A 22526-nucleotide genomic window follows, 5' to 3' on the forward strand; every position below is an offset into this window, starting at 1 on the left:
ATCTCAAGCAGAGGGCATGTATAGTCAGGTCTACAGGTTCATGCCTGTGATCCTTGTCCATTGGGGCTGTGGAGGATTGCTGCAACCCTGAGGTCTACACAGTGAACTTGAGGCCAGCTGAACTACAGAGTAAGACTCTGTCAAGGACAAGAGGGGAGGAGAAGAATTTAAAGAAAGTGGAGGGAGAGGAGAAGTTAGAGAGGGAGAGGAAGCAAAAGAGAAAGACACTACAGGTATGAAAGAGAATCCGCAAAGTGAACAGAAGCAAACACTAAATGCATTGGTCCATAAATGGTTGAGGTAATTGAAGCTGCTGGGCTAAACACTGGGCCTGGCTCCTGGAATCCAGATTAAGATGGGGAAGACTGATTACATGAGCAAAATCGTCAAGATCACTATGGGGAAACACACAGAGACAGCTTACCTGAGCTAGTGGGAACTCTTTGATACTGGACTGACAGATGGGAAAACTGCATAGGACCACACTAGGCCCTCTGAAAATGGGTGACAGTTCTGTGACTTGAGCACAGTGGGACCAGGATTTATCCCCATTGCATGAACTTGCTTTTTGGAGCCCATTTCTTATAGAGGAAACCTTTCCCAATCTCAGTACAGGGGAGGCTTTGTCCTGCCTCAACTTGAAATGCCAGGCTTTGTTCATTCCCCATGGCAGGCCTGACCATTTTGAGGAGTGGATGGGGGGCTGAATGAAGAAATGGTGGGGGGTTGCAGGAGGAACTGCGGTTGTTATGTAAAATGGAAAAACCTTTTGACATAAAAATTTGTATTTAAATGAAATTGAGAGAGAACACAACCACAAAACACCGTGGTTTTGTCCAGGCATGATTGGCCCAGGGAAAGTGACATCACAGGGAGTCATTGTGAGGTCAGCTAGAGACCAGTCATGTAAGGTGCTACATGGCGCTGGGTTTTGTCCTTGTAGCTCAGAGGAGGAGCTGGTTGCTGGATGAAGGTTTGGACTCAGTTATTTCTCATAGACTTGGACATTCCAAGGTGAGTGGATCCTAAACAAGGGAGTTTCCCTTGTTCTCTGTTTGCCTTTCAATGTTTGACACTTATTTATTAATTCTGTTTGATAAAATTGTATTTTGTTTTAAAATGTGGCTACTATTTCTATCCTTTCAATCACTGAGATTTTCTTTTTTTATCCAATATTATTTGTCATTCTAAGATGTGCTCTGTTTTTTTTTCTTTTTTTTAAAAAAGAAATCTGTGCCTGTTTGTAGGCACACAGTGAGGAATTTACTGAACTGTGCTATAAGATTCTCCAGCCATGAGTCACCTCCCTGCCCATGCCATGTGACCTGTGTTTGTATTAACAAGAAAGAGTGAGCACATTTGTCTCCCTTAGTTTTGGAGGGATAAGAGCCTTTTGGCGTACGTCAGAGTCATGGAATCTCGCTGGATTCCTGAAAGCAAATGCAGTAGATTGAGATAAGACCAACTGAAACTCAAGCAAGAAGCAGGAGAGGACATAAAGTCTGTCCTGAGTCATCAAGGATAGTCCCACTAATGGAGTTTTGTCACTAAGGATCCAGCATATAAAAGTTCCAAACTGGATCATCAACTGACTTGTGTGTCCATGTGTTCAACTGCTGCATTTGTATGAGACATTTCTAATTCAAATGACCACAGTGAGATTGTAAAATGTATGTTAGACGTGCTGAGAACTGGGGTTCTAGTTTGGGAATCTGTGGAACACATAGATGTGTGGAGCTGGAGGAACTGTGGACTTTGGTATAGACATCTTCTATTGAGTGTCAGCAGCCACCTAGTACCAGTTCTATTGGAAACAAGATGCTCCCCAACCATGGTTCAGCATATCTTGAAAGCACAGACACAGGCACACACACACACACACACACACACACACACACACACACACACACACACACGCAAACCCTTCCTATCTGGAGTTGATTTGGTGCCAGCCATTAGAAAAATACTCAGGGCACTGGTTGTGGTACAGAACCTGGTCTAACCACTGTCCGTAATGATAAGCCATGATTGGGCGAGTCCTTGGGGTGACATCACAAGAAGGCATTATGAAGTGTGCTAACAACTACTCTGTTTCAGGTACTGCCTGCATTAGGCTCCTGTCCTTGTATCTCAGAGTGGCTGTCAGTAGTCTACAGAACAGTGTACTCAATATTGGCTCTGACAGACTATGAATCTCTGATCTACTGGACTCTGCTACAGTGAGTTCCTTTCCAGTTCATTGGCTTTAGTTCAAGGGTTCAGTTTTGTCTTTCATGTTTATATTTATGCTATTAGTTTACATCCTAGGTTTAATTTGTGAATGTCTTATCTATTTCTTCAATATTACCTAACTTCCTATTTGAAAAAATTCATTTAGCCTTCATTCATCTACTATGGTTTCAATTTTTTTCAGGTAGAACACGTGTTGCTGTAAACTACCCATAGCAACTTCATTATAACATTCTATCCATGCCTAGCCAGCATTTTGGTCAAACTCTCCTACTTTATTCATTGCTCCACTCCATCTCTGTGACTAATACTCTTTCTTTCTTAAAGGCTCAGCTCTCTTCTTCCTCAAATTCACAGCAGAAGAAAATACCATGTTTCTCTTTGCAGAATTTGTTTCTCTTAGATGAGAGTTTCTCTACTTGCAGCTACTTCCACAGAGCAGAACAGTTTAGTGGCCACTGTGTCTGAGTATGGGCTCCTCCTGTGAATCTCAAGAGATGCTTTTACACTCTTGTTCAGTGTCTTTATGTAAATTATCCTCTGAATGATTCATGTATATCTTGGGTTATAAAGGCATCCTTAAGTTGTTTGGGATATCTCAGAAATTGTGACAGACAATTCATACCTAAAAATTTCCATCCTAAAACTCTATCGTTTTTTTCCTCTAGCTTCGTGTGTCCCTAAATTTCCAAGGAAATACAGAGAATGTAAGGTGAACATCATGGCCAGTCACCGGGAAGAGGACATCCTCGAGAAGGATTTTAAAATCCTAACATCTGTAGGTTGTGGTTCATTTAAGGAGGTGATGCTTGCCAAACACCTTCCCACATATACACAGGTGGCTATCAAGGCATTTCAGAAAGCACATCATACTGTGGCAGACATCAGATCTGAAGTAACCATCCATAAATCTTTTCAACACTAACATCATTCAGTTCTTCCATACCAATAACACACTTAATAGCACGTATGTGGTTATGGAATACCTTGAAGGAGACATGGAGAAGTTCATCAGGGAGAAGGCTGTTTAAAGGAGGACAAGGCTAAGCTGATATTCAGTCATTTGTCATCTGCTGTGCACTTCCTGCACCAAAGAAGGATCACACACTGTGACATCAAGTTAGAGAATATCCTGCTGGATGAACTTGGCCAAGTCAAACTTTACGATTTTGGGTTTGACACTCAGCTTTTGGAGGGCCAGATGCTGCAGAATCTCTGGAGCTCCTTGCCATATTGGGCCCCAGAGATCCTAACAAGGAAATCATACGACGGTATGGCAGATGACATGTGGAGCTTGGGCGTTGTTCTCTATACCATGGTGACCGGACACTTCCCCTATGAAAAATCCACCACTGAAATTATGTTCTGTCTTATCACCACCACCGTGTGCCCCATTCCAAATCATCTTACTAAACCTTGTTATTTCATCTTGGCAAGATTGCTCACGGTTTATATCTGGTTCAGGCTTCCATCATGAAGGCTTGTCAAATGACCATGGCTCGGCCATATTGAGGAACACATAACACCTGAAAAGGAAATCCTCCCCAAGGTCGTGAAGGTGATGTGTAACATTGGCTACACCTGCAAACAGGTTGTAGCATCCCTAAAACATCAGCAGTCAAAACTTAACACCAACCGTAAACATCATAAAGTTCAAACTGAGCTCTGGGGAGAGCAGTCTGCAAAATATCATCCCTGCAGATGCTAGTAGCCTCCCTGACACCATGAAGAGGAGACATAGCGGTTTGGCTCTGCTGATCATATGCAGAAGCAATGCAAGGCTTCAAATATACAGCTGCCCAGAGGCGATGCACTACTCAGGTAACAGGGTTCCAGGAAGAGTGTCATTGACTGTCAACACCATCAACCCTGCTACAGGGGACAATGCATTCTAAGTGAATTCAGTGGATAGCCAGTCTGGAAACAAAGTTCCAGAGGAAGATTCAATGATCACCAACAGCATCAAGCCTACTACAGGGGACAACACATTCAACATGAATTCACTGGATAGACTCTCTGCTAAAAAAATTTCAGAAGATTCATTGGCCTCCAACACCATCAACCACGCTACAGGGTACAATGCATTCAATGTGAATTCAGTGGATAGCCTGTCTGATAACAAAGTCCAAGAAGATTCATTGACGTCCAACACCATCAACCCACTACAGGGAACAATGCATTCAACGTGAATTCAGTGGATAGCCTCTCTGATAATTTCTTCACCCCTGAGCCACCTCTGAATGGGAAATGCATAGAGTTTGTGAACTCAGCCTTCACTGAAGAGGAAAAATGCACAGATTAAGACATGCCCAAGGAGCAGCCCCAGGTTGTACCCACAGCCTCTGGAACCAGGCCATATGGGGCTGGAAGCTGATGAAGAAGTGAATTTCCTGTGCACTCAGAGCATTGTGCTGCTGCCTGCCCACCCCACGTGGGCAAACGGAAGTGGCCTAGGAGAATTCCAGCCCTGGTAATGAGTGCCTGCTGCACGAGGGAGCCAGGACAGAAGCTCAGATGGCTGTGGCCCTGCAACCCAGGGCAACAGGTCCCTGTGTCCATACTCCAGCTCCAGGTTCTGAGTGCCGGTCCATTTCTCCCTTAGCTTACTGCTTCCCAGGCACTACTTGCCAGATCCAGAGCTGGACAGAAGGCACATCTGTCCACTGAGCCTCTAGCTCCCCATCTTTGGTTGTGCTGTTAGGACCAGTACCTACAGTGCCTGAAACACATTCCTAGACAACCTGCAATGACAAGAATGCATAACTCATGCCTCATCATCTTGGCCACTCCATCCTCTCCAACTTAATTTGAGACTGTCTTCTGGACAGAACTGCAAGAATGCTTTTAATCCATCCATGTTGTCAGTGTTCCGGCAATTTCAATCCAACCTCCTTGGATTATTTTGCCCAGTCACAAAAGGATTCACAAATTTCATCTGACTGTATTTAACATTGTTCTACTCTAGTGTGGCAAGAGCACCTTCCATATAGGGTTCAGCTTTCTTAGTCATAGAAGTCTCCCCATAGAAAAGAATTCCAGGTGCCCACTCTGTGTTCACTCTGGACCTGATAAGAACCTACTCACAATGTGTGGGGAACATGCATCCCTTTATATTTGTCTGCAAAAGAAAAATGTCTGAGACACTAAGAACAGCACTCCCTGTGCCACATGTCCCCATGAAGAATGTGGACATTCCTTCTGAGCATTGGAAAGGAGTTCCACGTCCTTGGATCTCATTGAATGTGAACAAAGTGTGCAGTTTAGTTTTTATTTATCTCTAAGAAACTGTTTTCATTAGTATACCTTAGAAATACTCAAGTGAGTTCAATGTAAATAGAGAAAGTAGAGCATATATGATTTCCCCCTCTGTTGATAATTTTTCATTTAATTATTAGACACTCATTTGTAGCTTTGAAAGCTTTACACAGACAAATTTAATGAATATCTCAAAAAGAGAGAAGCTCCTGGTTCAGACCTGCAAGAGAAACTTCGGCCAGCCTCCCCAAGCCTCAGTTACCCTGCCAAAATGAACCAACATGAGCATGCATGGCAGGAACTTCCCCCTGAGCCAACCTAAGGGCTGCTGCTATATCCAGAGACTTCTGACAGAGAGAAACCTGACCAGAGATGCCAATGAATGAAGGAAAGTACAACAGAGTTGGCCACCTGAGTCAATGGAACCCTTTGATGGGATATGAGAGCCCTGGCCATACCCTTAGTAAAGGAGTTGGCCTTTGGTAGTCACCTGACGTCCAGAGTCTATGTGCCTGACCCCAGGCCTTCTTGCTCCCTCCCACAAGAGGTGTCCCTGCAGGGTCACCACCAACACAGGTTGATCGTGGCTCAATTTTCCTTCAAATTTTCTCCCTCCTTCTTTTCCCCTTCCTCTATATTTTCTTTTGTGACCTCTGTTCACAGGAGGCTCTCAGGAGCTCACCATCTCAGACATGTCCTGGTTCAGTAAGAGCCCAGGAAACATCAGCTCAATGTGTCCTCCCAGACCACCTATGAGAAGAGGATATTTAGTCCCAGTCAACCTTACAATAAGTCTTATTACTGAGTATCTTCAGCTCCAATTATCCAGATTAGTTACGTGGCTACTGTTGAGCCAATCACTGTATTCTAGGTAATGTGATGCTCTGAATGGCCTGGCTTGAGTCATATGACCATGCAGGCTGAAGATGAAATTAATTTCTTTAGAACCAGAGACATTGAGAGTTAAGGCAAAGCAATGGACAGGAAAAGAAGGGCAGTTAACAGATGTGGGTGTAGGCCAGCCTCCTACTTAAGATGGAAGCATTCACAGGACACCAGTCACAGGGACAGAGGGCCAATTAAATTGGCATGCTGTTCACACCAACTCCACTGGGAGACTGACCCAAACCTTTCTGCCCAGAGAACACTTAAAATTTCTTTCTTCTTTTTTAGGATTTTAATTTCACATGTATGGAGTTCACAGAATAAATAATCGTCAATTCTCTCCTGCCATGTGTGACCCAGGCCTTAACTTTGGCAGCAACAATACATACTTGAGGAGACTAGAGGCTCTGCCATGTGCTTGTAGCTCTGCCATGAGCAGGAGAGTTTCAATTTAGGCCACAGTTATCTCAGTTTTCTTTTCTAGCTACCCGAGAGGTGTCCTTTGTGACCACACATGGTTTAAGAACTACCCGTACTTTTCATTTGATAAAATCTCTGGTAGAAATTGGAGGTTTATGAAATCAGAACTGTGATGAAAATAAAAGGAATAAATTTCAATGGGCCAGGATGACTATGCTAAAACACACAACATCAATGAAGATACACTTAATGAACTCATCTCCCAAGAAAAGGAAAAAAATGGCATCAGCCATTCCTGAGCTCAGTTGAGGATGGAATAAAAAGCAATCCAGATAAATCAAACCATTAGGCAATCAAACATGAAAGACATCTTTGTTCAACCATGGCCTAAATTTTAGTCTCTAATTGTGAGGCTCCTGGGGGCAGCAGAATAATATAGTCTTCATCTTCGGGTGGCAGAATGGATGGACACCACAACACTGCTGATCCGGGACTCTGTGAAACAGGTTCTACTGCCTTTGAGACTGGATCTACAGCTAAAGGTGTCTCGAGTGTCTGCAGTATTTCACCAGTAAGAGTATTGGGGATGTGACTACCAGATATCTGACTTTATTGGTTGAAAGAAGGGGGTGTGGAGGAATTGTTTTTCTTCATAACAAAATTCTAAAAGAAACACCTGATATCCGTAATCTGCAGCTCATAATTTTGTCTCTTTCTTCTAAGTTTATAAGATGGCTACTTCAATAGCAGATTCTATCACCAACTTGCTTTCTGCTTCTATGAAAGCTTGTAGACCTGCGTGCAAGTCCCCAAAATGAACGAAATGTCAGAATCTTTGGTTTGCGCATCTCTGATCCCAGGACTCCTACAGCAAGATGGGAGGTAGAAACAGGACAGTCACAGCAGATCACAGACCACTAGCCTGTATATACAGTGGCCATGCAACCCTGTCTCCAACAGGTGGAGGAACAACACACAAAGGGGTCCTCTGATTTCCACATGTGTGCTGTGACACACATAGCTCTGCCTGTACTCACATATATTCTACACACGCACCTTCTCTCTATATTTGTCTCTCTCTGTGTCTCTGTCTCTGTTTTTCTTTCATACATGTACAGACATACACAGACATACACAAACATACACAGGCACACACGCAAACACCACTAAGAAGGTAGAAGTAGAGACAAGAAGAGGAAACATGTAATCAGGAAACTTCATTCTGCCAATGTGAGCTTATATTTTGCTTGTTGCCTCCATATGCAATGCGACTCAGGGGAAGGTGTGAGAATGTGGTTTGCCATTTCTACCCAGTTTCTGCATCATCTCCAATACCCATCTATGAACAAGATGTGGACAAGTTTTTTTCGTAGCTAATGCATCCCAGGAATATCTAGACAGCCTCTATCAATTTCAGTTTTCCAAGCCAATTAACCATTCACAGTTGGTCCTCGTACTTGTCAGTGTTCTCCAGAAGAAGAGTTGTGCATGGAAGGAGATTTACTTATCTTTCTTGCTATTTATATTTAAGAAAATAGTTTAATTCTTATTAGTATTTTGCTATTGTGTGAATGTACGTTCTGGAGATCAAACCCAGAACATCAGGATTGATGACAAGCATCTTTACCTGGTAATCCATCTCACTGGCCCTGAACATTTATTGGACAGGGAAAAGGTTAACAGAAGGGCTTGCATAGCCCAGCATTGACAACAGACATGGCCAGTGTGGAAGCTGGATGCCTCAACAGTTCTACTCCGTTGGATACATAGAATCTCCCTTGAAGTGAGTTCCCATTGAAAGAAAAAGGAGTTGGGATGATGTCCTTTCATGATTGCTACAACACTGGGAAAGTTCCTTAAAGAAGGGGTTTACACACCCAAGTCTTCCTCTTCCCCTCATCTCCTCTCTGGGCTTCCAGCCCTATGGATGTCACCATTAACAATCAGGGTATGTTGACTCCAGTCACTGTACGACATGCCAACCCTCTGGAAATTCCCCTACAAAAGCACAAGTGTATGCTACCCATCCTAGACACACATCCAGCCAGGTTGAGAACCAATACTTCCCAGTTCTGCCTATTAGCTTGAGAAATCATTACCCACAAAATCATGGTGGCACTGATTACCCCAGGAAAGATCCATCCACGGGACTGGAGACATGTCCTGAAGTCCTAGTAATCTGAAAATTCTCCAGAAAGTTGGGCAGTCTGGGCAGGCCAATCAGCATCCCTCCACAACGCTTCTAACTCAGAGAAAGAGACAGTTCTCCCCATTTTCGGTAGTAGATACAGAAGCAGGATCTTCTGGTAGAGAAACTGAATCCCTAGAAGGAAAAATTGAGGGAGGGATGTTAAATAAATGCCTACGGTAGAGAGTAGCCCGTGACAGACCAAAGACAGGCTCCACCCAGGTCAGAGTGGTGAAACAGGAGATTCCTGGGGTTATTTATGAGAGCGAGGAGGATGCACAGGCAGCTACAGTAAGTTTCGCCAGGTGCCATGAAGGCAGTTACACCTCTGAAGATGTCCCACTCTGAAACCCCAGCAGCTGTTCGCCATATATATGACCTCAGAGAAAGAGGGCTTTGTGGGTCTCTCCTTCCTCCTCAAGAGAAAGTGAAAAATGCATGGTCTTGTGAGAATTTTCTTTTTCGGTCAGAACAACTTCTGTGTCTCCAGATGGCAGCATTCATGTCCACGCCAGAGAAAATAACCACAGTACCAAAGCTCCCATCTTATAGACTTGAGAATCTGGGAGAATCATTGAGAAAGTAGAAAGAGTAACCTTGAATCTGATTGTGAATGGACCCTTGCAGGCCCAAAGACCCCACTTTTGACCAGCTGGTATTAAATTTCTACCCACTGTGGGTAAGAGTCATTATTGTGTCAGAACTTGTATAAATGCTATGAATGTAAGTGCATCTGATGTGGAAATGAGGGGACAGGTTGTCACAGGACGGCAGGGGATGCAGGATGCATTTATGGTTCTCAGTGCAGTTGGTGCAGGTTTAATCGTGCATGCAACATGCAACTGCAGCCTTGGTTATGCTTTGAGAATTGCCTTGCCTTTCCCCAAGGTTGTTAAGGATCCCTGGGACGGCCTGCACATACAGTATACCCTCCTGTAGTAATTGTGTACATATTAGACTACATTATTGTAAGGACTTCATACAACATCTTGGTCCAGTGCCTGGAAGAGAGCCAGGAAGTATCTCTCATCTCTGTGGTGTTCTGTGAGCACTGTGTGGGTGTGTTTTGAGTTTCTGCTCCTCTGGGCTACAGCTCTTCATCTCCTCTTTTGGCTGTGGGGTTCCTAATAGCATCAGGACCCTCACCCTGTACAACTGAGCACTTGGGACCAACTGTGACTTATCCATGAGGCTAGGGGTAGTATGAGGTAGGACAGTCTAGACACAGTCTCCAGGGAACGCCTCCTGACTGTCTTATAGATGTCCGTGTCTGCACCAGAAAGGGGTTCCTCTACTAGATTGTTGGGTCTTCCCAAGTGTGGTTGCTGAATCTGTTTCCCATCAAGAAAAATGTTACCAATGGCTACACCAGTCCCTACACAGACAACTTTTCTGTATCCACAGAGACACCCAGGGCAACCCAAGAGGACAATTGCAGTCTCCTTGACACAGAGGCATGGAGAGAAGAGTATGTATTCTGTAGTTTCACTGGGAAGTAACATAGGAAAAAAATGTGATATTCATATCCAAGTTGCAACAGGAAGGGACACACAATATGCCAATGTGAGAGGGTGATTAGAGAAGAGATGATGGACTCCTCCTTCATTCCTCACACCAATGAGTTCAATGCGGTGAGGAAGCCGTGGAGCAGAGTGAGTCTGGCCACTTCTTCCCCATGGCTATGGCCAGAGAAATCCACTGTGCTCCAGTGCACATGGCCAATAGTAACAGGTAGAGTTCTCAGTGTTCCCACAAGTTAAGGAACTTGGGGTGTCTCTGTCTAAAGATGCAACCTATAGATGTCCTTAACAAGGTTCTGCAGGTTTCTGAGTGCATGGGCCTCTCATTCAGTGTAAGGCAGCAGCGTAGTGAGCTGTTACCTGAAAAGAGATCGAGCACATGAGCTGTCTGTGTATCTGTGCAGCTGCATATGCACTGTGGCTGCGTTCTGCGTCCAGGGCTGTGGTCAGAGTGGCACAGTGAAGGCTGGGACGGGTGGGACCCACTGTGTCCTTCTAGACAAACACACATTCCTGTATTCTAACCACAGATGTCAAAGCCTCATCTTCTCAATACCTGCCTCTATCAACCTGTCTGTGATGAAGCAACACAGGGTTCTGTGTGTGTATGTGTGTGTGTGTGTGTGTGTGTGTGTGTGTGTGTGTTTGTGCATGTGTGTGTGTGTGTCTTCAAATCTCTAATTGCAATCCTTTCTGTAGTTAACCTTTTGACTACCCCTCACTTACCCTCAATATCCCCATTAGAATGATTTCCAGGGACTCTGAAGGTTTAGCCTCTGCTTAGTAGGTGTGCTGGATACTTTTATGTCAACGTGATATAAGCTAGAGTTACCTGAAAAGAGGAAATCTCTGTAAGATTTAAGGTATTTTTAAATTAAATTTCATAGGAGGCTATTAGCCGGTTGTGGGTGATACCGCCCTGGGCTGGTGGTTCTGGGTTCCATGATAAAGCAAACTGAGCATGCTATAAGGAGCAAACCAGTAAGCTGCCCCCTTCTATGCCTCTGCATCAGTTCCTGCCCAGATACTGCCCTGCCTGAATCCCTGTTCTGACTTTCTTCAGTGATGAATCACAAGGTGGAAGTGTAAATCAAACAAATCCTTACCTCTCATAGTTACTGTGATCATGGTGTTCCATCAGAGCAATAGAAATGCTAACCAAGACTGTACGTCATCTGAAACTGAAGTGTATTTTGAAGATGTGGCTCAGTGAATAGGAACTCTTGCAGGATAACCATGAGGCCCAAAATTCTACCCCAGCATCCTTGTAAATCCCAGGCGTGGAGGTGTGCATCTGTAACCCCGACACTAGGAGTGGAAACAGGTAACTCCCTGCAGCTCACCAGCCAGCAAGTTTAGACAAATCAACGAAATCCAGGCTTAATGAAAACCCTGTCTCAAAAATAAGGTGGCAAGGGAATGAGAAATAAGCAAGGCTGTTCCTTGACCTCCCTGGTTTATCTTCTTTAGAATCACTGAGTAGACAAGCCTCTGGGTGTGCTTGTGAGGGAGTTCTATATTGGGTTGATTGACAGGTAAAACCCACTGTTAATGTCTGTGGCAGCAGTCCATGAGCTGGAGACCTGAACTGAGTCTAAAGGAGAGGAGATTGGAGGACCTGCATCCATGTCTCTGACTCTAACAACAGATGCAATGTGACCATCTGACTGAAGCTCTTGTCTGCTGTGGAATAAGCCTTTCGTACATTGTAAATATTTGTCACTCAAATAGATTTAACTGCAGCCTTGAACTGTGAGCTGAACCAAACTTCCTTCCTCAGGTTTCTCCCTCTGGCATTTTGTCACAGCAAGGAGAAAGGTAACAAGTGCCCCTGCCGTGTGTGCAGGCACACACACACACATATATACACACACAGATGCAGGTGCGTATGCACGCACACACACAAACACACACACACATGCAGGTACACACACATACACACATGTAGGTACACACACACACATGCAGGCACACATACCCTTCAAACTTGACAAAAAATAGTGTCAGAATATGAGAGTATAAAGACTTCCAAGGTACTTTTCCAAACTGGAGTGATTCAGAGGGCGGTATCATTTAGGAGCATTGAGCCCTGGTGCATGATGGGGTTTGCAGGAATGCTCTGGGTGCTGGCACAATTGTCTACTGCTTATTTGGCTTCAGTCAATGGGTCAGTTCCTACAAACTGAGGAACACTGGCTCTTTGAGACCTGAGATCCTGTTGTAGAATATTATTTTAAGATGGGTTACTTTTGTTTATGTTGAGGAACATTTGTTTAATGATGCAAAGATGTGCTTCATTCATTTATTTTGCATTTGTTTAACTCCGTGAAGTTGTGTTACTTTGCCTGTCTAAATCACCTGATTGATCTAATAAAGAGCTGAATGGCCCATAGCTGTGCAGAAGAAGGGACAGGTGGCGCTGGTGGTCAGGCAGAACAGATAGGGGAAATGTGGGGAGATAGATCAAGAAGTATGGAAAAGAGAAGGAGAGGAGGCCAGCAGGGGCTATGACTTCCTGGATGTGCCTGAAGGTGAAGTTGGAATTTCTCTCCAGTCCAGTATGGCTAGTGCAGGTGTTTGTTCCCCTCCCCCACTGCTGCTCAGAAGTTAACAAGAAAATACAGAAGCTTCTGGGTCCTCCTTCAGTTGTCCTGCTTCAATTCCAGCTGTCTAACTTCTCTTCCAGCTGACTCTTTCCTGCCCCATCCCTCAGCCTGTGGCCTTCTAAGGCTGTTGTGAAGACTGCTGGGAATAAACCCCGAGTCCCCCCTCCTTGCCCTCCCTATGATCAAGTGGGAACAACGGGAGCTCTAAGCGATTGCCCAGAGCTATTTTACTCATTTATTTCTGCTCACCTGTCTCCAGGTTCTGTGTTTCAGCATTGTTCTTCTGTCTTTCTCTGGTTTCTGTTGAGTCTAAAACTGCAAAAGAGAGAATAAATATTTTGAGATACAAATTCCTGGGCACTCTTTATTAGAAAGCTGACTTGTGAATTCAGTTATGTAGTGACACATATTAGAAATGAATGCAAGCTGTACACCTATTGATAAGTTATTTTTATGAATCTAATTAAATGCTAGTTTTACCACTTGAGATATAGCTCCGAGGTTAACAGTACTTGCTGCTCTTCTAAAGGTCCTGAGTTCAATTTCCAGCACCCATGTGGTTGCTCACAACTGTTTAATACCCTGTCCTAGTGTGCAGATGTATATACATAAAAAGCATCCATATACATAAAATACATTAGTAAGTAAATCTTTTTTAAAAACCTAAATAAATAAATGCTAGTGTTTTTACGAATACAGCTCTTTGACCTTGGATTTAGTATTGACAGTTCTTGGCTCAACCTTTGCTGAGCCATTCCCAGAAATGAGTATTGTGAACTTCAGAAGTAGAGGATGTGTGTGCAGGTATGAACAAACCAACATGGGATATGAGATCCAACCTGGGCTCCTCTGGAAGAGAAGCTAGTGTCCTTATCATCTGAGTCATCTCTCCAGACCCCTTGTGTATATGCACATGTATGCATATGTTCATGTATATAGTTGTGTGTGTGTGTTTGTGTATATGTTCAGGTTCACATGTGCCATTGTGTGTGTAAGCCAAAAGACAACCTCAGCTGGTAAGCCTTTGGTGCCATCAACTGAGTGTGTGTGTGTGTGTGTGTGTGTGCTCATAGGAAAAGGCATGTGCATGGAGGGAAGGGGTCCAAGTGTGCCACAGTGCTCACGAGAAGGTCAGAGGGCTCCTTCAGTCACTCACTTTCCACATTGCTTAATCAAAGGTCTTTTTGTTGTGTGCTTCTGTAAATTAGCTGACCCTCAAGTTTCTGAGGAGTTTCCTGTCTCCATTTCTCTCTTTCTCACAATAGGAGCCCTGAAATTATAGGCAAACCCTACTGTGTCCAGTTTTATATGAGTTAGAGTGATTTGAACTCATGTCCTCCAATTTCTTGCAAGGCAAATGCTTTACCTGCAGAGTTATCTGTCAGTCTGGAAAATGCTGTACTTGCCTTAACATAAAGGAACCTATATCTTATGAACCTCACTGAGACTCCCTAGAATCTTGTATGTGTGGACAAACTCTAAGGTGTATGAATCATGTACAAATACTGTGAATTTGGTGGCAAGAGAGATGGAACAATGTACTGGTTGTAATTGGGAAGTTGGGTTCAGTTCCCAGCACCCACATGTTGATTCACCAATTCCAGGACCTCCAACATCCTTTCTGACCTCTTCAGGCACTTCACACAAGTGGTACACAGACATGAATGAATGAATGAATGAAATTTATGCCCTGGCAAGGCTATCTATGGCTGTTCTGTTAACCTTGTCCATATTGGGTTTAACGCTCTGTGTTGATGAGGACCTCTGACTAGGTCTCTTCCACAATAGGGCATCAGATCTCATTACAGATGGTTGTGAGCCACCATGTGGTTGCTGGAAATTGAACTCAGGACCTTTGGAAGAGCAGGAAGTGCTCTTAACCAATGAGCCATCTCTCCAGACATACATGCAGGAAAACACTCATAAATAAAACATAAAATACACAGACTTTTAAAAGAAAAAAATAGTCTGATTTTGTCTACAATTTTGCATAGAAATTTGCCTTTGTTTTTATGACAGTCATGTGCACATAGACTGAAAATACTCTGCTCTCCACCTATGTCACCCTCAGCTTCTATCTGCTTTCCAGCCAATGACACTAGCCTTTTGTCACATGCCAAACTAGAGCTGCAGGCTCCAAACCCAGCCACGAGAATTCTGACTTGAATCCATGAGCACTTTTGCAAGAGAAATAGAGCTACTCTAGAGAATCTAAGATAATCCCCTCTACAATGCCATTACCAGAGGCAACGCACCTATTGGTGGTAAACAGGTGAAAGAGTGACAGGAAAAAGACTGAGTTGAAAAGCTAAGCAATGGATGGCTCTTTGGGTATCTTGGTGCAGTGTTCTGATTTAGTAACAGGAGGTAATGACTGCAGATCCTAGCAACTACCTGAGATTTTCTTGAAATCATATTCATAAAATGATATAGAAAGATATCATAAAAAGATACATAGAAAGCTGCAAGGACCATCTGGACTTAGTGTGTCCTTTCCCCGGTTTATACTAATGGTCACCTCTTCCAAGCCTATAAAACAGCTTGAAATCTAGAAAATACATGGGCACATGACATCAAGAACTTTATAGCACTTATCACAAGTATAGATCTGGGGGAAAGTTAGTCAGGACTCAAGTAATTTCATCCCCGAGAAGTTCACACTCCTCCTTCCAACCAGCATTACCACATGCCTTGTCCCTGGCAAACACTAATTTCCTCTGTGCCTCTATAATTTTGTCGTTTTGGAAATGAAATCACATAACGTGACCTTTTGAGGTTGGCTTTTTATGGATCTCAATTCTATTTGCTAAAAATTTATTAAGAATTTTTATATTGCTCATTTCTCAGAAAATTAGGAAACAACCTTCCTCAAGACCCAGTAACACCACTTTTAGGTATATATCCATAGGATGCTCAATCGTACCACAAGAATATGTGCTCAACTATGTTCATTGGAACGTTGTTTGATATAGCCAGAACCTGGAAACAACCTAAAAGCCCCTCAGCTGATGAATGAACAAGGAAAACGAGGTACATTTGCATAACGGAGTACTACATAGCAGAAAAAAATAATGAGATCTTGAATTTTGCAGGAAAATGGATGGAGGTAGAAAAAATTATTTTGAGTGAGGTAACCCAGAGACAGAAAGACAATTATCACATGGACTCACTCATAGGTGGTTTTTAAACATAAAGCAAAAATAAACCATCCTACAAAACACAATCCCAGAGAACTTAGACAACAATGAGGACACTAAGAGACTTATACAAATCTAACCTAAATGGGAAGTAGAAAAAGATAGATCTCTTGAGTAAATTGGGAACATGGGGACTTTGGGGGAAGATTGAAGGGTGAAAGGGAGAGACAGGGAGGACAGCAGAGAAAAATGTAAATAAAAATCAATTAAAAAAGAATTTTTATATTGCTCACCCCTCATTCCATCAGTCTCTAACTCCCAAAGGCATTCCCTGAGAACCCTTTTGCCACAAAAACTGGTTGAAGAGCTTCAGATCTATAGTCTCCCTCCTGTCCTCCAAATTAAATCCCACAGTCTCATCCCCAGATCTTTAGTATCTTCTCTTTCCTCTCTGTTACCATTCCCAGGAGACTCAGCAGATCCTGGTGGAATGCCCTGTTTTCCACCCTTCTGTGGACATGATCAGACTTCCCTTCTAGCCCACTTCAATTCCTCAGTGTCAGTTTCTCAATATTTAGAAAAACATTCTGCTTGGAACTGCCAGTGGCCATACCTGGCACAATCTTAGAAGAATTCCCTACCAGGCAACCCAGAGCCTTCATAATATTTTAAATATCAAAAGAGCAACAGAAATCAAGGAACACAGCCCTTGCCCAGCAAAGACATGGCCAGATATCAGAACAGATATCTAAACAGATGCCTTAACAGCAGCATAAAACTAGTTGCAGCTAGGACAATATGTCTCCACTAAAGACCAACAACCTTACTAAATCAGACTGTAAGAAATGCAATACAGCTGAAGCATAAGACAAGGACTTCACAAAAGGCTTTATGAATGTGTTAGAGGGCTTGAAAAAGAAATGGAAGACTTAACATTGCCAGTACCTCTCAGAGTCAGACATGACTTACCAAGAGTTTTAGCTACTTAGCCTGTTATTATTTCTGAAAAATCAGCAAATAGTAAATACTCAAATGGATATATAGAATGTAAATAGGACCCTATATGTATGAAAGATCTAAAAGATATTAACCAATCAGTGGTATCTTATGGCATGTATTCACCATATGTGAGGCAGTTGAAAAGACATGGGCTTCAAGAAATAAGCTACTCCAATAGACAGGCTTCAGTGAGTGTCAGCTTTACTAGATCATAGTTCATACCTGTGGAAGAAGAGTTACTAGAGGGAGGAAGCCTAGTACCTTGAACATCAAGGTAGAATCAGAGGTTTTGAGATCTCCCAAGATCAAATTCTTGGTGAGGGCTATTATGCAGATCCAGATAGTCAAGCTCTATACACTGAACACAATTTGTCCCTATTCCATATAGCAGCCTTGAATGCCTGGGACAGGAGACAGGAACCAGGAAAAAGAACTGAATATATACTAAGGTTACACAAGTTCCAAAAAGACAATTCACTGTCTTTTTGCAAATAGTAACTAAAGCTGTACAAACAGGGGTAGCAGATCCAGAATCCAGATAAGTACTCATTGAATTTCTGGCTTAGAAAATGATAGTTTAGAATGTAAAAAGATAATTGGGCCCTCAAAGGTCAGATCAGTACCAATGGAGTAATGGATCCTACACATAGTCAACATTGAGTTCTTTGGCTCTAACATTGAGGGTAGGAGAGGCAATTTGAAAATGTATTAAGAGACTTCAAAATAGCAACTGTTTTAATTGTGGTAGAATGGGCTATCTGAGAAGGAATTGTAGTCAAGGCATTCCTAGAAATGCTTCTTCTGGAAATGGCCCAACCTTCTGGGTTATGCAGAAGATGCTAAAAATGCCAACAATGAACCAAGGAATGTAGATCCAAAAAGATATAAACAAGGCAACCCATTACCATTGGAAGACTCCTTGGGGAAACTCTCACCGGCCCCCAGATCAATAGTGGTCCAGTCATTCTCAGTCACTGTGGAGGACACACCTCCCCAGGATAATTAGAAAATCCAGTGCCTGTTGTAAAAAAGACAACCCTACTGTCAATGATAGTATAACCATAGATGATGACTCAAAAATTCCAAAGGAAAATAGAATACATATATTTGGGCGGACTTCTATAAATGATCAAAGGACAAAAGTGAGAGTAAAAATATAGAATATTTTAATTAAATGATTATTGGAGACAGGTTCAGATGTGGCTTTTATTACCCCAGAATCTTGGCGCACAAATTGGCCTCTTCAAGAGGTAAATGTTCACCTCCTAGGAATTGGAACCCTACCTCAGGTAAAACAAAACAAGAAATGAGTTGAATGCATAGGGTAAAAAGAACAAAGAGGAATGCTGAGACCATATATGGCTAATATAGAAAAGTGAATCTATGGGGTCATGATCTGTTACAATAACAGAATACCTACATTAACATTCCTGCAGTCACAGAAGTGGACAATAAACCGACTCATATGTCTGAAAAGGATGTTATAAGCTATCATAAAAAACAGTCACTGACTATTTAGGCTGTACAAAAACACAGAACAGCGACAGACAAACTCTCACAAGTGTCAAAGGCTTTACCTTTAAAATGGTTAACTAAGAAGCATGAAGTAATGGCCTGTAACAAAAGGGAAACTGCAGGCTTTAGAATAACTGGTACAGGTGCAACTAGATACTGAGCATATTTAACTCTTTACCATCCCTTTGATTTTTTCTGTATTTGTTTTAAAAAGAAATGTGGAAAATGAAGAATGGTAAGAGACCTAATAGCTCTTAATAAGGTGATTCAGCCAATGGGCTCTCTATAATTTGGAATTCCATTGCCTTCCCTATTGCCTAAAGGATGGCCAATTATAGTTATTGATTTAAAAGATTTTTTTTTCACTATACCTTTACAGACAGAGAAAAATTTGCCTTCACCATGTCTACTGATAATAATTCTAAACCTGCTAAAAGATATCAATTCAAGAGAAATTATAGGAGGAACATGTGGATCATGTGGTTATTATTCTTTATTCTATTTTTGATAAAGGGAGTCTCTGTAGTTTTGGAGCCTGTCCTGGAACTAGCTCTTGTAGACTAGGCTGGCCTCAAACTCACAGATATCTACCTGCTTCTGCTTCCTGAGTGCGGGGATTAAAGACACGTGCCACCACCATCTAGCATGGATCTGAGTCTTAACTGCATTCTGGCAATATTACCCTGCAAAATTTACCCTACAGAAGTTTTAAAACAGAAGGAAGATATTATCTTAGAATGAATCTTTTTGCCACATAAACTGAATAAAAATTTAAAAAACTTATGTGGAAAAGGTCTCTGGATTAATTAGGAAAGAAAAATTGAGACTCCATCAATTTTCAGCAATAGACCCATCAGAGATTGTAATATCATTTGATAATGAAGAAATTAACAAATTATGGGAAGAAAGTGAACCCTGGCTATGAGCTTGTAGTAATTTTTTTGGGAGAGATTAACAACAGCTATTCCAAACATGACTGAATTTGACTTTTAAAGAGAACTGACTGGATCCTTCCTCACATTGTATGGGACACACCAATAACTGGAGCCCCTGCATTCTATGTTAATGCAAATGACTCAGAAAAGGCAGGTAAAAAATAAAAAAATTCAAGTTAACCTCCAATATCTGTCTCTGGGTTTTTAAATAATCATGTTACAGAAAGAAATAGTAGTATTATGGTAGAAAAAAATTGGCTGAACATACTGCATTCATACTGAGATATCTTGGGGTGGAGTGGGAGTGGGAACACAGAGGCAGGGATCAGCAACTGCGAAAATAAAATCGCCAATCTCAGGACCAGTGACTTCAGCAAGGTTCCATCTCTCAAAAGATCCATAACCTCCCAAACAGAGCCACAAGCTGGGAACTAAGTGTTCACACACAGTCACCTGGAGCTGCTTCACATGGACTCAGATGAGCGCTGGAAACCCGAAGGCAGAGGTCTGAGAAGAGCATCTCCCACATGAACCTGGGATCCACATCATCATCTGCTCTTCTCAGTCTCCCATAACCTGCAACAGAGCAGGAACATCAGAGGTGCACTGAGTGGTTCATGGGGCAGAGGGATGCTAGGAGGAGTGGTGACCACCAGGTAGGTGCTTATAATCCCAGCACCCAAAATAGTGCGCTGTTCGTTTGCTACACTCTGTCCAGTTCTCGGGCTCCCCGTTTGCACTGCAACAGAACACAAGCTGCAGCTTTTCCTTCCCCACTGTCCACACCTCCTGTGGATTAACACCAGCAAGCATCCCCCCACACCTGCCCCTTTAACACACAAGTCAAGCAGATCAGTAAAACAGACAACACACACCCACCACACTCAGAAAATATATTGAGGAAAGAGAAACCAAGGAACAAAACACCCATGGAACCCAGACAAACTCAGAAATCGTCCCAAAACCTGATACCTAGTTGGCAGCATAAGAACAGAATCAAGGGTGGTGGCGGTGCGATCGTCCGTGTGGTAACGGTTTTCATCTAGGAGCGGCTGGAGCGGCAGTGGCTGCTGGGAAGGGCGCGAGGCGATGCCAACTGGCAATGGCCTTATTGGGATGCAGAGGCAGTAGAGCAGCAAGGTGGACTCGTGGACATGCACTGCTGCAGTGCCGCTATGGTGACTGAGAGAGAGGGGCCTCGGCGCTCCAGCCTCCTTCGGCCTTCTATGCCCAGTCCCCACCTTGCCAGCGTTTTTTGTTGAAATATATTTTGTACATTCATGGTAATTCCGAGTATTACGACAGACTTCTCTCAGGCTCAGCACAGCATTTTTGCTGACAAGTGAGCTCGGCAGATAGATGTGTCATAGCTAACATTTCTTTGAAGACTTTGGACTCTGAGAATGGCCTCAGAAGTGGTAGGTTTTTTTTTTTTTAACTAGCAAGCAAAATTTTTTAATGACTCCAGTAAAATTAAGAATCAAGTAAACAAAAGTTTAACTCTTTTAATTTATCTCACTAGGAGCTAAATGTAGTTTAAAGGCTGCTTAAATTTTGTATGTTGTTTGATATTTTTTTGATGCTAAAACTATCCATCTGCAGACATTAAGACCCAAGTTGATTTTGGATTGAAGTTAAGACCCAAGTTGATTTTGGATTGAAGTAGATTCTGAATACTTCTGCCTGTGAGAAGAGAGAAGCTTTGTAAGGAGTAAACAAGTTGATAGAGAACATATTGATCAATAATAGGTATTTTATGGTCGTTTTAAAAGTTTCCTGCTGAGAAACATTTCAAGATTTATTGAAGCCCCCCCCCACTCCATTTTCCCTACTACACTCACACACGCGCTCACACTTTTTATTTGCCCCAATGAACGTCCAGCCTCTGTGGAGATCTCTTACGAGAACACGTGCTTTCTGATAACTCCCAACCCCACCAATCCTACTCTCAACGAGTTCACAGGAACTTCAGAAGTACGGAGTGACAACTTTGGTTCGAGTTTGTGGTGCTACCTATGATAAAGCTGCAGGTGAAAAGGAGGAATCCATGCTCTAGATTGACCATTTGATGATGGTGCTCTGCCAGTTAATCAAACAGTAGATGACGGGCTAAACCTGATAAAGCCAAGTTTGGTGAAGAGTCAGGTTCCTGTGCTGCAGTGCTTTGTGTGGCAGGGTTGGGAAGGGCCCTGTGCTACTGGCGCTTGCATTGATGTGGGATGCAGTGTGGAGATGCCATTCAGTTTATAAGACAAAGAAGAAGGGGAACATTCAATTCCAAAGAGCCGCTTTACTTGGAGAAATACTAATCTAATGTGTGATTATTCTTCAGAGATCAATGGGCATTGCTGTGTTCAGTAGAAGTAGAGGAAGGCTGTCTGGATCGTGGCATTAGAGAGAACTCTTGGTAAGTGGAAATGTGAATCTGGAATCTATCTGTGTTAACAAAGCAGTGATGGATTCAGTTCTCAGTTTCTAATGATTGAAAAGAAAACAAATGGTAAAGAAATCTCTCTACAACACAAATAAAACGTTTAAGAAAAGAAAAAACAAAGAAAAGGAAAAGAGATTAATTTAGTGAAAGATGATTTTGTTCCTAGTTTTGGAGTTTGATTTATGCCAGGATTGAATGATTTCAAAATCCTTTTTGTTTTTTTATTTTTTTTTTCAAAACAGATGTCTGAGAAAAACCAGAAAGAAAAAAAACTCACAATCAATAACAGACAAGGCAATATGTCTCCACTAGAGCCCAGCTATCCTACCACAGCAGCCCTGAATATTCCAACATAGGTGAAGCACAGAAAAATGCCTTAAAACCACGTTTAGGAAGATGATTG

The 22526-nt window shown here is 42.6% G+C and overlaps 1 long non-coding RNA gene and 1 pseudogene across 1 annotated transcript; one reads left to right on the forward strand and one right to left on the reverse strand.

Annotated features, from left to right (window-relative positions):
• Positions 1-3800: 3800 nt before the first annotated feature.
• LOC146890733 (uncharacterized) lies at positions 3801-18260 on the reverse strand. The gene is made up of 4 exons (XR_015735438.1): positions 18145-18260; positions 13353-13418; positions 11224-11329; positions 3801-9112 (listed from the first exon to the last, which is right to left on the reverse strand). It is a non-coding gene; the product is annotated as an uncharacterized LOC146890733 (long non-coding RNA).
• A 2832-nt stretch (positions 18261-21092) lies between these two features.
• On the forward strand, positions 21093-22055 carry LOC148119096 (protein tyrosine phosphatase type IVA 2 pseudogene; annotated as a pseudogene).
• Positions 22056-22526: the final 471 nt, after the last annotated feature.

Source organism: Myodes glareolus, chromosome 18 (assembly GCF_982192425.1).
Source record: "Myodes glareolus chromosome 18, mMyoGla1.1, whole genome shotgun sequence".
NCBI lineage: Eukaryota > Metazoa > Chordata > Mammalia > Rodentia > Cricetidae > Myodes > Myodes glareolus.